This window comes from Dermochelys coriacea, chromosome 2, assembly GCF_009764565.3.
Source record: "Dermochelys coriacea isolate rDerCor1 chromosome 2, rDerCor1.pri.v4, whole genome shotgun sequence".
In the NCBI taxonomy this organism is placed as follows: domain Eukaryota; kingdom Metazoa; phylum Chordata; order Testudines; family Dermochelyidae; genus Dermochelys; species Dermochelys coriacea.
Window position 1 is genome coordinate 66026926 of NC_050069.1, and position 14172 is coordinate 66041097.

General features: G+C 41.1%; 1 protein-coding gene across 1 annotated transcript in view; it reads right to left on the bottom strand.

The window, feature by feature from the left end:
* Nucleotides 1–12707, bottom strand: part of CLVS1 (clavesin 1) — a 132816-nt gene extending 120109 nt beyond the window's left edge. The window contains exon 1 of the mRNA XM_038393260.2: nucleotides 12400–12707. The gene's annotated coding sequence lies outside the window, so the exon portion shown is untranslated. The remainder of the gene's footprint in view (nucleotides 1–12399) is intronic.
* Between the last annotated feature and the right edge of the window lie 1465 nt (nucleotides 12708–14172).

The window sequence follows — 14172 nt, forward strand, 5'->3', positions numbered from 1 at the left end:
GAAATAACAATGTAGAAAGGCCAGCACTTCATAACCATGCTCTATTACTATTATGCTTTTCCTGTGATACAAGTCTCTTCCAGGGCCAGCCTGGAGTGACAGCTGTAAAAATAATGGCAGCTAATAGTTTACTGGTCTGTTTTTTCACCCGTGATATGACAAAGTGTTCTCTTCTGATGAGCCAGGCTAAAACAAAAAGGCAACATTTTTAGCCTTTTAAATAAACAAATTTCCACTTTTCATGATGAATCTAGTATTTTTTTAAAGGTTGGTTTATCGTGAATAGTATCATTTCATAAGTTTCTCTTTATCCGTTTATTCCCTGTGTTTATAACTTTTCCCTAGACTTGTGCAGAGAACCATGATAAAATTGTGAACACCATGGCAGCCGGGATCATTTGAAACATGGAGAGCACTCTCAGAAAACATTTTCCGTTGAGGGTTTTCATTTTTTAAAAAGTTCTTCCTTGTTTTTTCCAGTGGTAACACTTGTCTGAGCCAATAATCTAGAGGCTTTGTCTTCACTGCCATAAAAGGTGTGTTTTCACCATGTGACAACTAAGGTGTGTTAGCTCTTGCTGTAAAATTCTACTGGAGACAAGGCACTGTAGTTTTACAGAGGTAAACTAGGCGAGGTCAACTGCAGGTGGGGAGAATATAGTGCTGATCTCACCTGGCTTCCTCATGGTAAAAATTACAGGTGCCTTGTCTCCATTAGGATTTTACGACTGGGTAGCTCAGGTGTGTAAACTGTGCCACTAAAAGAATCCACCTTTTTTTGCAGTGAAGACATAGCCAGCATCTCTTTAATTGCCAGGTGCAGAATAACATCACTAGCAAAGTTTAATGCTCAATATAGACTCCCAACCCACTAATATTCGTCCAGAAGTGTTCTTCCTGGTGAGCATATCTCTCTCTCACACACACACTCACAGACACACACACACACACATTCTCTTCTCACCTCTCAGTCCCTTGTCACCTTCTCTCTTTCCTTTTAATGGTCTTTTAAGTACTGGTGCTTCTCTTCTGAAAAGAAAACAGTATCTAGTTTGCTTAGCCCAGTGGTCTAGAAGTTCAAAATAACAAAGTCTCACAATTAATATACTGTGAAATGTGTTTGATAATTCTAGCATTGCGAGCTTGATGTTTTAATAGTTAAGATGATAATTTTATTGTAAGCTCTTACTTCCAGTATCTTGTAATTTTTCTGGAAAAACTTTACAATTTGTGTTTACGTTTTTCATACTTGTTCTTAGCTATGCTTATAAAAAAAAAAGTCCTGGACTGCTATAAGCATAACAAAAAATGCCACAGAATCTTCTTAGGAGTTTCACTGGTGTAAATCAGGAGATACCTCCACTGAAGTCAATGTGTGAAGTAAGATCAAAATCAGGCCCAGTTTTTCAGCCTTTATAGAAAAAAAAAGTTCAGATTTCTCTTTTGAGATTGAATATCTGAAAAGGAGATTGCTTTTAAAATGTAGACGCTACATACCCCTCAGTGAGGCTGGTACTTTATTAGGTTTGAAAAAGGTTGTTTGAAAAATAATGGAGTTTTACGGAATGTCTACACTGCAATTAAAACCCATACCTGGCCTATGCCTGCTGACTCCAGCTCGTGGGGCTCAGGCTAAGGGACTGTTTAATTGTGTGGGAATGCTTGGGCTGGACCCTGAATGGTGTGAGAGTCCCAGAGCTCAGGCTGCAGACTGAGCCTGAACATCTACACCACAATTAAACAGCCCCTTAGCCCAAGCCTCATGAGCCTGAGTCGGCTGACACGGGCCAGCCATGGGTGTTTAACTGCAGTGTAGACATACCTATAGGCAGTGACATTGGATGTAATTTGAGGTAACTCCATTGATGTTAGTTGAGTTACATTGGTTTAAAACTGATGCAGGCTGCACAAGAACAAGGCCTTTGTTTTTTAATTAAAATTTCAAACTTAATGTGGCATTAGTTTTCTTGCATTTAATAAGTTTTTAATTATAATTGGTGGCATTTAACTTATTTAAAACTAATACTCCCTAGCATGGGAGTGTTGTCTAAGAAGTGGTATATTAGTTTCCAGTCTGTTTTAGCAGTGGCTCAAAATCCAAAGAAACACATGGGACCAGAATTTTGGCTGCTGTAAGGTCTGCTAAGCAGAGGAGGGGTGCAGACAGGGAGCCAATTAAAGTTCCCTAATTCTCAATCTGCAGCAGCTCTGACTCTACCCCTGTTGTAAATTAAAGCAGCCTAAGAGCTACTCTGATTTATGTCAATTGGATATGGTTCTAAGGGATCATGCACCAGCTGAAAATTTGTGGAATAGAACTTCACTCTGCCCTTCTCCTTTCCTGCCCCTTGCCTCCTTCACTATATCTCCATTGTTAGAGTCTGGGCACATTCTTGGTTGAGTTGAGACAGCCAGATTCTGCCCCTCACCAGTGAACCGGGGCAAGAAATGAGGGAAAGAATCTGTCTCATTATATTTATTTAGTTTTTTAACACTACTGTTCTTTCAGATTCTTAAAGTATGGGTGGAGGCTTTACTACTTACAGTCTGTTTTACATGATTTCTGTACAACAAGCATCACAAATGATACCACTTCTTAATTTGAGTATTATTTTTATTACCTTATTTAGGTTATGGAAGCACCCATAATGTGTTAAACACATCCAGAGGGGGAGACAGTCCCCACTTCACAAAGATAGTAGTTGCCAGCAAGCGATTTAGAAATACCGAATGCGATTAAGACCATTTATTTTCAAATACATTTTACAGATTGTTCCTATAGAGACAAGCTTCTTACCCTACTGAACACTCTGATCAATGGGCTAAACAGAGTTTTCTCTGAACTACAGTATTGGTACTGCAAAATAATCCACAGCACATATAAACAAAGCAGGAATGGTCAGAATTCCATTAGAAATCATGGGACTCGTTCCACAGCTGTTGTAATTTACTGTAGCTATGCTGATTTACACCATCTGATGATTTCGCCCCCACGGTATTTACATTAGTAACACGCATTAATGCCAGAGAGCTACCCAATTGAATTGTCACTCTGATTTCTCACATGGTACTGAGCTCTTGAATTCCTAAATATGTAACATGCACATTCCCCATCATCATACCCACACGTTTCCCTTTCTCCTCTTGGGTTGTCTACATCTCTTGCTTGTGTAAAATGCTCCAGATTCTCCCCCCACCCCCAGGAATGGTGTTGCTGTGGAAAGGCAAAACAGAGCCTTTGTTCGGCAAGAGCATTGCTCAGAACATATTATGACTTCTTCCTCTGCTGGGGGCCTTTCACAGCTTCTTAAAACAAATTGGCCCTCCAAAGGAACAAAGTCCAGACATATACCAGGAAAAATAATGATCATTATTCAAAACAAGAAACATTGAATGAGAAGTAATTATTCATCACATACGCCCTCTTTTATTTTCAGCGTGTTCAGTTCCCAACAAGATTCAGAGAAGGGGCAGGATGCTTGTGATACTGAAAATATACTGATTTCTCCAGTCAATGGCCTGTAGTTTTGCCTGCTATGAGGGACCTGTGTTTATTTTATAGTAATAATAATAATAATAATACTGTTGGTTCACAGCACCTTATTCTGTAATATTCTGTGTGAGCTTTCTGGATTTCCCCAAAGACAGGCTACCCCCAGCCAGTACCCAGGAGACCTACCTCTATGCTGTTGTCTCAGCATGAAGTATCTAGCAGAAAGAACAGTATCTAGGAGAAGGAAAACTCTGATTTCAAATGGGGATAGACAGGGATTACTTAGTTTCTTCAGGCAAGTCTATCTAGGAGAAGGAAACTCTGATTTCAAATCTGAGCAGTCCAAGCTCATTAGCTGTGGAAGGTAAGAGGACAGGGTGGAACCACTGATACCTGTTCCCAGCGGGATATGACAAGGTGTTCCCATGAGTGGGATAGAGTGGGTTGGCCTAATAAGCCACTGTATTATAAAATTACTTATTATAGAAACAGTAAAGCAAACCAGACTGACTTATGTGGATTTTGACCAAGGCTCATCATGCCTAGCAAATGGAAATAGTAATGGATTTTTGGATAACAGCTGGAATGTTTCCCCTAGCCTAACTGAGCTAGAAGCAGAGGAGTTACAGAAGTTACACATTTCCCTTGCTGCCTTACAGGAGACACATTGGCTGGGTACAGGAGAGTTGACAGTTAAGAATTATACTTTCCTTTAGTCCGAACATTTAAGTGCACAAGTGAAGCATAGGCATGGGGTTGCTATAACAGTGGACAAGAGAACAGTTACTTCGATGAACAGCTGGAAACTGATGTCTGAGCTGATTGTCACTACTGCCTACAATGAACTATGCATCACTGTGATCTATTGTTATGCACCATCAGAAGCATCAAAACAGGAAGAGAAGCGTGGATTTTATCAACAGTTGGATGCCACTGTAGATGAGATTCCTGATCGTTATAAGATCCTGATAATGGGAGATATGAATGCAAAGGTTTGTAATGGATAAGGTTAGCAAATGAACAGTGTTGGACCACATGTCATTGGGATGATAAACCATATGAGGAAAGGTTAATGCTGTGAGATGCACAATTTGGTTATTGGTGGTACTTAGTTTCAAATGACATGTCCATGGTTACATGGAATTCATCGGATGGTCAAACCAAAAACCAGACTGACCACATTATTATCAGTAAAAGGGATAGATGGTCACGATAGGATGTTAGTCTATAGAAACACCAAGTGTAGCTATGATTAACTTAATCCTTCCAATTAGTAGTTCAAGTCCAAGAAAAAGATGGGTACAACTGGAGCCAAATTTGACCTTGATAAATGAAAGGGTAGCAGGGTGACACTTGGAGCATCTTTCCAGTCATTAATTTGCTATGATAAAGAAATCTCACTACGGAATGGATAGAAAACGATCAAGGGAGTGATAGAAAATACTGCAAAGGAAGTTATTGGAAGGCATAAGCAAACAAAGAAAAGCTGGACAAGAAACAAAACAAGAATATTACAGGAAAAGTGTAATAAGCCAAAACTGCTGGGAAAGTAGAAAAGTAAAAGTGTGGGGGAAAGTAATGAAAAAATCACAAAGACTGGGCAAGCAAAAGGTCTGAAAAAGAGGCTCAACAACTATAGGCGGCATCAAGAAAACAAGACATGAAAATGATATACACAAAGGTTAAGTTGTATGGAAACACAATCAGATCAATGATATGAGCTGTAAGAAAGGCAACCGGTGAACTGATAATAAATGCCAAAGAAGGGCTGGAAGTATGGAAGGAGCATTTTGACAAAATGCTCAACTTTGTAGTCCATCCAGATGCAAGCATTCTATACAAACTAGATGAACATGGCAGCTTGCAAGGCACAATGGATATCAGGACTAAACAACCATTGAAAGAAAGAGCAGAGAAGCAGTTAGAAAATAGGAAGGCTGCAGGAATAGACAATATAACAGCTGAACTGCTAAAAGTTGGCATTTCAAAGTACTATCAAAACATTCGGAAAAATATACATGAATGTATGGGAGCAAGAGGAGATGCCGGATGACTTGAAATACAATAGTTGTACCAATCCTGAAGAAAGGAGACCTGCCAATCCAAATAATGATCAGTCCTGGGAAAAATCATGATGAAATCAGTTGTTAACAGATTAAGGCCAGTTTTTGAGGAGGAGTAGGTGAGGAACAATGAACCTTCACGTCTTGGCAAAGTTGCATTTGATATTCATGCTCCAACAGTTAATGGTGTAGAGGTGGAGAAGTGAGAATGGGGATTATAGATGTTTTCTGTTTTCATGTACTTCTCTCCAAACCAAATCGAATGCCTTTGTGAAGCATTACAGAAAGTAGTAAAACCATATGGAATCCCAAATAGGATAAATGCAATTATAAAAGTTATATATGAGGACTCCTGTAGTTCCATAAGTATTGGTGGAAAATTAAGCAACTGGTTCAAGTTGAAGTTTGGCATAAGACAAGAAGGCATGATCACTTTTCATCTTCTACTTAAATTGGATGTTAAGAATAGTAAATGAGTTGGTGGCTGTGATCTAAAGTTAAGCTCTTTAGTTTAGGCAGATGACATCATATAGCTGGCAGACATTTGAATTAATGATGAAACTCTGCACACCTTGGAAAATTGGTGTAGTTGACGATATAATAAATGTCAAGAAGACCCAGTGCGTGCATCTTGGAAAATGGACAATAGACAAACTGTTAAATGCAGCAGCAGTGAAGTCATAAAATTGCATGTATCTAGGAAGCTTGATCAGTGCTGATGGTTCCATCAAGGATGAGGTTAAATGATGTGCCTTAGTTACAAGTGCAGCATAGGTTTCAGAGTGTGAAAGCTTATGCTCTAATAAATTTGTTAGTCTCTAAGATGCCACAAGTACTGCTTTTCTAAGTGCAGCATAGAAGTTGATGAAATGAGAGACTGATAAAAACATTGGTACCAAAGTGAAAGCTTATCAAACCAGTATGCTAACACTATAACTCTGGTCTGGCAGCAGCTGCATAAACAGCTGCATGAAACAGATACCAAAAAGCTGGAGGCAGTGGAGATAAGTTGTCTAGAAGATGACAGGTGTAAAGTGAAATGGTCTTAAGGCATATGAAAACATTAGGAGAGAAGCATGTGAAATCTGGGTGCAGGATTGGATGAAGTAAAAAAGATGATGTTGGTGAAGATGCTGCTGAAGATAAACAGCTGACAGGATGTCAAAGAAAATATTACAAATACAACCAAGGTCAGCCCTTAGATGGTGGGAAATCGTATGCAGGGACAAGACCAGGATACGCTAAGTGGAGAAACAAGCCATGGACAGGAATGCATGATACGGTACTGCTCTCTGTCTGTAAAGATGCTTTGAGATGAGAAGAAGCAGCAGCACTTATATAGGTCTTTCCATCAGAATATCTCAAAGTACTTTACAAAGATGGGTAAGCACTGTTAATGTCATCTGATATGTGGGGAAACTGAAGCACAAAGTTTAAGTGACTTTCCCAAGATCACACAGCAAGTCAATGGCAGAGCCAGAAGTGCTAACTTAGGTATCCTGGGCCATCTGCATTATTTTCTTTGGCATCCTACCAGCTGTTTGTCTCTACCATTGAAATCTTTTCTGCAGCCAATCCTATACCCAGATTTCTTTGTTTGCCTTAAAATCATTCCATTTCCATCTTTCCATCTTCCAGACAATTCTTATCTCTATTGCCCTTCACACTACTACTATACATGCTATACATCACCAACAATCTGATGATTCCAGCTTTCCAATGATGTATAACATTTCTCTGGTCCTGTGCTTTCCCATCAAATTAGATATTAACATCCCTTTGTGTGTATTTTTGAGCACAGCTTTGATTATTCTGATTACCATCTTGCCTTTTACCATTAAGTTCAGTTCCAGTTGGATTTGTTACCCCTATCTCCAGATCTTTGAGAGCTACATCAAGTCTGTAAGTCATCTGAAAGCTTGCTGTCATAGCTTTTAGATGATCTAAAGTATTAGCGCAAGCTCCTCAGCTGGTGTTAATAGGCATAGCTCCATTAGGATCTGATCCTTAATTTCTAACTCTTGGCATCCATGAGGATATTGGCTGCTCAAAGCATTCTGGAAGGGAAGTGAGTGGGTAGAAATGGAAGTAAGATGGTACTCCAGAGTGACTCGACTTTCACCATGTGAGTGTCATCTCATTAAATTGCTTTTTAAAATATGTTGATATTAACTCTGTGAAACAACTTGGGGTTAAGCTTTCGTGAGCTACAGCTCACTTTATCAGATGCATCCGATGCAGTGAGCTGTAGCTCACGAAAGCTTATGCTCAAATAAATTTGTTAGTCTCTAAGGTGCCACAAGTACTCCTTTTCTTTTTGCGAATACAGATTAACACGGCTGCTACTCTGAAACTTGGGGTTAGATTCTACTTCCTACTGGCATAGATACTAGAATATGAGTGTGGAGTGCTGCAGCACTCCCTGGCTTGAACTGGTTTCCATTATATACAAGGTTTGCAGTCTGGTTCAATGGCCTTTAATACCCACACTATAAAAATTGTTTCAGCACTCCTGTCTAACAGGGAAGGAGAGATGGAGTTATAACTGAATCTATATATAGTGCATATATGGCCTCTGTTACACTAAATACCATGAGATACTATGATATTTATCCTCATATCACCCCTGTTGTGCAGCAAAGTACTAGTATCCCCATTTTACAGAGGGGAAACTGAGGCACAGTGGGACAAAGTGATCTGCCCAAAGTCATACAGGAAGTGTTTGATGGAGCAGGAAGCTGAACACTGGTTTCCTGAGTTAGTACCCTGACCATGCAATTCTCATTCCACCCCTTACATACTGACCAGGGTTATGTTGTACCTCGTTGGCTGAAATGAAGTTATGTGCATGTTCTTCCTATGCACTAGAAAGCTCCATGAGACAGTGTGTCCAGTGCTCCTTCCAGGGCTCTGCAGCTCCACATTGTCCCCAGTGTAAGGCTGAGCCTAAATGGCACAATCTAGACCTCAGCAGTTTAATGTTTCTTTATGTTTCATTAATATTTGCACTTCTTCTTTGATTCTCTATCCCATCAAAATCCGAGAGGTTGTTAGAGTTCCATCTTACTAGTGCCATCACAATCATTTCCTACTTCTCTATATGAAGAGCTAGAATGGCTCAGTGAGGTTAAATGGGTGGAAATATCTTATTTCATTATCTTTCTAAGTCTGGTATTTACTTCACTGGGGCATTGTAGCTTCCCTTGAATGTGGGAATAGGAAATGGTTGTGATTATAACATCAGCATCAGACTCAACAACTCAAGACTCCAGAATTTCCTGGAACTAGGAATCCTAGCTAATGTACAAATGTAAACACTTCCTTAAGTTTAGTGACACTAAAACATGACAGATCCCTAATGCTTTCAAGTTAGTCTCCCCACACGCTAACCCTCCCCCCCACACACAAACTTTTGGCCAGGTCTTAATTGTGGAGTAGCGCACATTATGGGAGTATGATTTCCAAAGCACAGTAAGGTGTCATGCAGTCTGTCCAGACCCTGCTCATTCCCTACTGTGTGATAGTTGTTAAAAAACAATAGGGAACTTTTGAGTGTGAACCAAAGGGGTCTACATGGACCAATTATTGTGCAACATAGTAGTGGCTTTAGAAATCATACCTCTGTAGTATGTATTGTTGCACCATGTAGACAAGCCCTAAGTCAGTTACAGGTTACCTGAGTGCAACATTTATCTATCCAGCACGGGTAGTTCAGCCATAGTGCAGGACAAAACACTGCAGCCACTAGATTGAAATTTGTAGCACCTTTCCACAACAAGTAGAGCAGCAAAGACTGCACCACCTACTTCCATTTGCTCCTGTTGTTTCTATGGGTTGATAGACAAGAGATTCAAGTAATAAGGTGGCAGGGTGTAAAAGCGATAGAGAATTTGGCCAATTATCTTTAAGTCTGGAATTTGCATCATATGTTTTCGTAAGTTGTGTAGAAACAGTGTCATGGTGGGACTCAAATATCTTTTAAATAAATATTTTGTACAAAATTTCTTATAAGCTAATAAAATGATAGCAGTCTTTCCTCAAATAATTTGATATCAATAGTGAACCAAGCCTTGATAAAATGCATATTATATGCAATGTCATCAATGAACTTGGGCATCCAAAGTGTGGAAAATTCAGAAGGAATAAAACAGGCAGTAGGACACATGTTATTCATGAAATATGTGTCAAATAGTCCAAATGTCAGTATACAGTCCTTCACAAAGCATCATATTCATAGGCTTTTGTCATACTCAATCCAATGGACTACACTGTGCATGCAGTTTAATATTCTTCTTTTAGAATACGTTATCAGTAATGGATAATGCTATGAATTCTCACATACAAATAGGATATCTGTGAAACATGCTGAAATCTGAGTGGTGAGTGACTGAAATGCTGATGGACGGGAGTTACTATATGGGTAGAGATGATTGTGTTACAATATCTGCACAAGCATATGTATAAGTTGTACCTGACACATAATCAATGGATTTATTCCTATGCCTTTAAAAAAACCGATTTACCTAATTTTCCTGTTCTTTTGATCCACATTATAAATGTTGGATCCTTTAAAAACAACAGTTCACTGCATGCTAATGTTAATCGTACATGACTGGCACAATCCTACAGCTTTTGGTTCTAATTGGGATATAATTCCCAATGAAGACAGTGATCATTTTTCCTGAGTAAGGCCTGCAGGATCAGTCCCTTTACTAACCCTGTACTGTATTTATTTTGAAAGAAAGAGATTGGCCTTCCACACTACTGAAATGAGGAAATGCTGGAATTTTCGTGTGGTTTTACCTCTGACCCCTTGCACACACCTTCAGTTCCAAATTTACATAAAAGGAGAAGTTTAATTTCATTTTAGAATGGATAAAGGTTTGTAGTCTGTTAAGGAAAGTGCTAGACATTAGGATTTTGATTTCCACAAATCCTATATGGAAGAATACTGTTTGGGGAGTTCTCAGATTAAATCTCTGGAGATTATATTGAATTCAAAAGGGATGAGGCTCTGTTTATTCACCAAACAAAATCAGCATTGGCCACTACTCATTGAACTTCACAACCCTTCCCCTCCTCAATAAAATAAGCCTGATATTGCTTCTGTTTCTTTACTACATGCCATGTATATGTCATAGTGGTGTCCAGATGCTACAAAGATGGTAACACTAGAAATAGCTATAGTGAGAGAATAAAATGCTCTTGCCAAACGGTGATGTAAATGTTTCATCGATTGCACATGTAACTGGAAAGCTGAAGGGACTTACAGATCCAAAGTTTAAGGAATGTATCTGAATTATACTATAGAACTAATGAAGAAATTTGCATTTTATCCGATATTGTCCTCTTTTGGAACATCAGCAGCCCGTCCTGGTGTTTGAATAAGGTATGCTCTATGTGAAAGCAAACAGACTTTAATGAATTATATATGTGAACCAATGCTGTCAAATTAATTCCTGCAACCCTTACATTGCAGAAGTCAAGAGGACATCTCACTGGAGTAAGTGTTATGCAATATAAGTAAGAGTTGCAGAATCAGGTGTGCACAAGATTAAAAAGTCAGGAGTAATTAAATAATGAACCAGGAACTCAAAAGGTTCTTAAAATGGATTATTACAGTTTCCATTATTTTGTATTACTTTGCAAAAGGCCAACTCCTACAAAACACTTAATGATTTTCAAAGATGAGATTAAGCAATAAAATCCTTAAAATCATCAGCAATGTTTTCTATTTGTTAGAACTGATTATGCTGACAAAAACAAATGGACCCTGTTAATGTCAAGCCTGATACTTAACTACAAATCAGTAAAAGATATATAAGGTTATCCAATTTACTATTAGCTGAAAAATAAAATCCTTACCTTTGCTATGCCATGCATGGCATAATGTTATTGCATAGTATGTCTTTTACATGCTGGCTCCATGTTAATTTTTCATATACTAGAAAATCAATTTTATCATCTGACTCCATGAAATCTGTCTTTCTATAATTTGATCATTCCTTCCAAAATATGATCCAGTCCAGTCGCTGACTAGTGAAAGAAAGACCAGCCATCTGTTCCTTAACTTCATTTTTATTTAGGCTTATTTGGAGCAAATATTTAGGAATCAACATTTTGAGAAGGGGAAAAAGACCCACAGAAACAACATCCTCCCCCAAGCTTTGAACAGCTGAAAATCAATTCGGTCCTATAAAACACATGGTATTTCTTGCCTTTTGGGTATTTTTTAATCGATTAAGATAAATCCTTTGCTTTTTTAATCTTACATTACATGAGAGCAACTTACTCCTGGAGTTTCTGCAGTGGAGGAGCTGAGGGGAGCCGGGTGGAAGTGACTCACCCCACAACCCTCCCCCATTAATGATGATTTCCCTTCGGGGAGCCAGAACATTGGCTTGACCCCTGATGGTTTTCCCCAGCCCCTCCTCGCGCTTCGGGTTTAACATGCCGGATGACAACAGACAGCAATGTACTGAGGAGGAGCCGCTCCCTGCTGGTCTTGGGCACGCGCCCCATCTGCCAGCGCCTGGCTAGGGGGTCCTTCCAGCCTCCCCTCACTCCCCCCACCCACCTTTGTGTTTAGATTGCATCATTCAGCTGAACTTTCCCCTCCAACTTGTGCCCCTGCCCCTGCCCTGCCGGGGGCTGGGCTTTTGGCTGGAGAATGTCGATGTTATTGCTCCCGGAGAAGTGCAAGGTGAGGGGCGGACGGGAAGGAACGCGGCTGAGAGCTGTCCAGGCAGGGTAGTGCTGAAACGCCGCAGCCGTGGGGGGGGGGGGGGGAGGAAGGGGAAGGCAGGAGCCTCTGAAAAGCCAGAAGAAAACAAACCCAAATACCTTCACAGTGCCACGCAGCCTCGCCTGGGGGTATTTTTCCTGCGGGTGCCTTTGCTGCTGGGATGGGCGGGGGAGAAGCCTCCCTCTCCGCCAGCGCCAGGCTCCGACCTCTCGCGGAAACTGTGAATGGGAGCGCCCCAGCGCCACCGGGCTGTGGCTTTTTGGTGGGAGGCGTGGGCGCCAAAGCCTCGCCCGGTGGCCGGCATCCCCCTGGGTCCTAAAGGCCTCCTCCAGCAGGGGGGTCACACTCGGGGCCCCCAGGATGGGAGAGCGGCTCCGTGACAGCTGCGCCCAGACCGATTGTGAGGGTCAGCCTGGCAGCAGGATAGGAACACCCGCCAGGAGAACGCACTCCCCGCGGCAGCTCCTCGGTGCTACTAACATTCACCGCGCGGGGAGTGGAGGGCCCGTGAGAGTGATGATTTTGCAGACATTTCTCACCGCTCTAGCAGCCTGAGCGGCACGGGGCAGATGCGGGAGGGGGAAAAAAATACTCACCCCAGGCTGTTCTCCAGATTTCCCAGTTAAATCTCAGCGCTAACGGAACCCCTCCTCCCTGACTGGCTAGGACTGTGGCTGTGAGTCCAGCCGGGAAATCTGGGGCTGTCACAGAGAAAGCAATCTTTAAGGAGAGCCTTAATCTGTGGGCCTTTGGGGGCCGGGGGGTTGCTAATATTGCTGACAAAACCAAGCCTCCCCCTTCAATAGTCCCTGAATACGTTTACTTCTCTTCTTTTCCTCTGTGTTCCCATCTCTTTATAAGTCCTTGTGGACACTAGACCGTCGTTCCAGTAACAGTTCTGTTTGGCATTGTGACACCAACAAAGCCATTTTGGCAGCATGTGTTCATACTTGGCTGCTTGCGCCAGTGTATTGTGTCCACACAGTTGTATCAGCCAAAAAGAAAAGAAAAAAACATGTTGCTCTGTGATTGAGGATCCTTGCGTCCTCTACCTCACCGCTAGGAGCACTACCTTGTAGGAAATTGCCACTGTGCATTGTGGGGCAGCTGATGAGTATTGTGGGATAACCACAAGACTCTCAGAAAACTGTGGGATTGAAGTCAGATGCCTACACTTCCTGCTGTTCTATCCCATTAGCAATAGCTCTCTCGTGCCAGCCAGTCACTCATGAAGTCACCACTGGAAACTGCAGAAGAGAAGAGTGAGGGGGGATTTGATAGCAGCTTTCAACTATCTGAAGCAGAGTTCCAAAGAGGATGGAGCTCGGCTGTTCTCAGTAGTGGCAGATGACAGAACAAGAACCAATGTTACAGTGGGGGAGATCTAGGTTGGATATTAGGAAACACTATTTCACAAGGAGGGTGGTGAAGCAGTGGAATGGGTTACCTAGGGAGGTGGTGGAATCTCCATACTTAGAGGTTTTAAGGCCCTGCTTGACAAAGCCTTGGCTGGGATGATTTAATTGGTGTTGGTCCTGCTTTGAGCAGGGGATTGGACTATATGACCTCCTGACGTCTCTTCCAACCCTAATATTCTATGATTCTATGATTCTATGATTCTATAACTCATGAATTCCTTTCTGAAAACACTGATGCAGCACAGAGGAATACATTTCTCTTTTCCATTGTAAGGACAGGACATATGATACTGTTGTATTTGCAAGGACATAGCACTTGGACAAACTAAACAAGATGATTGGACAGTGAATACAGAATGACTACAACTGGTAGAGTGGCAGTTTTGGTCCCATCTGATGAGCACCAAGTGGTGGGGCCAAATTGAGAAGCAAATCTGAGATGACAAGCAGTAG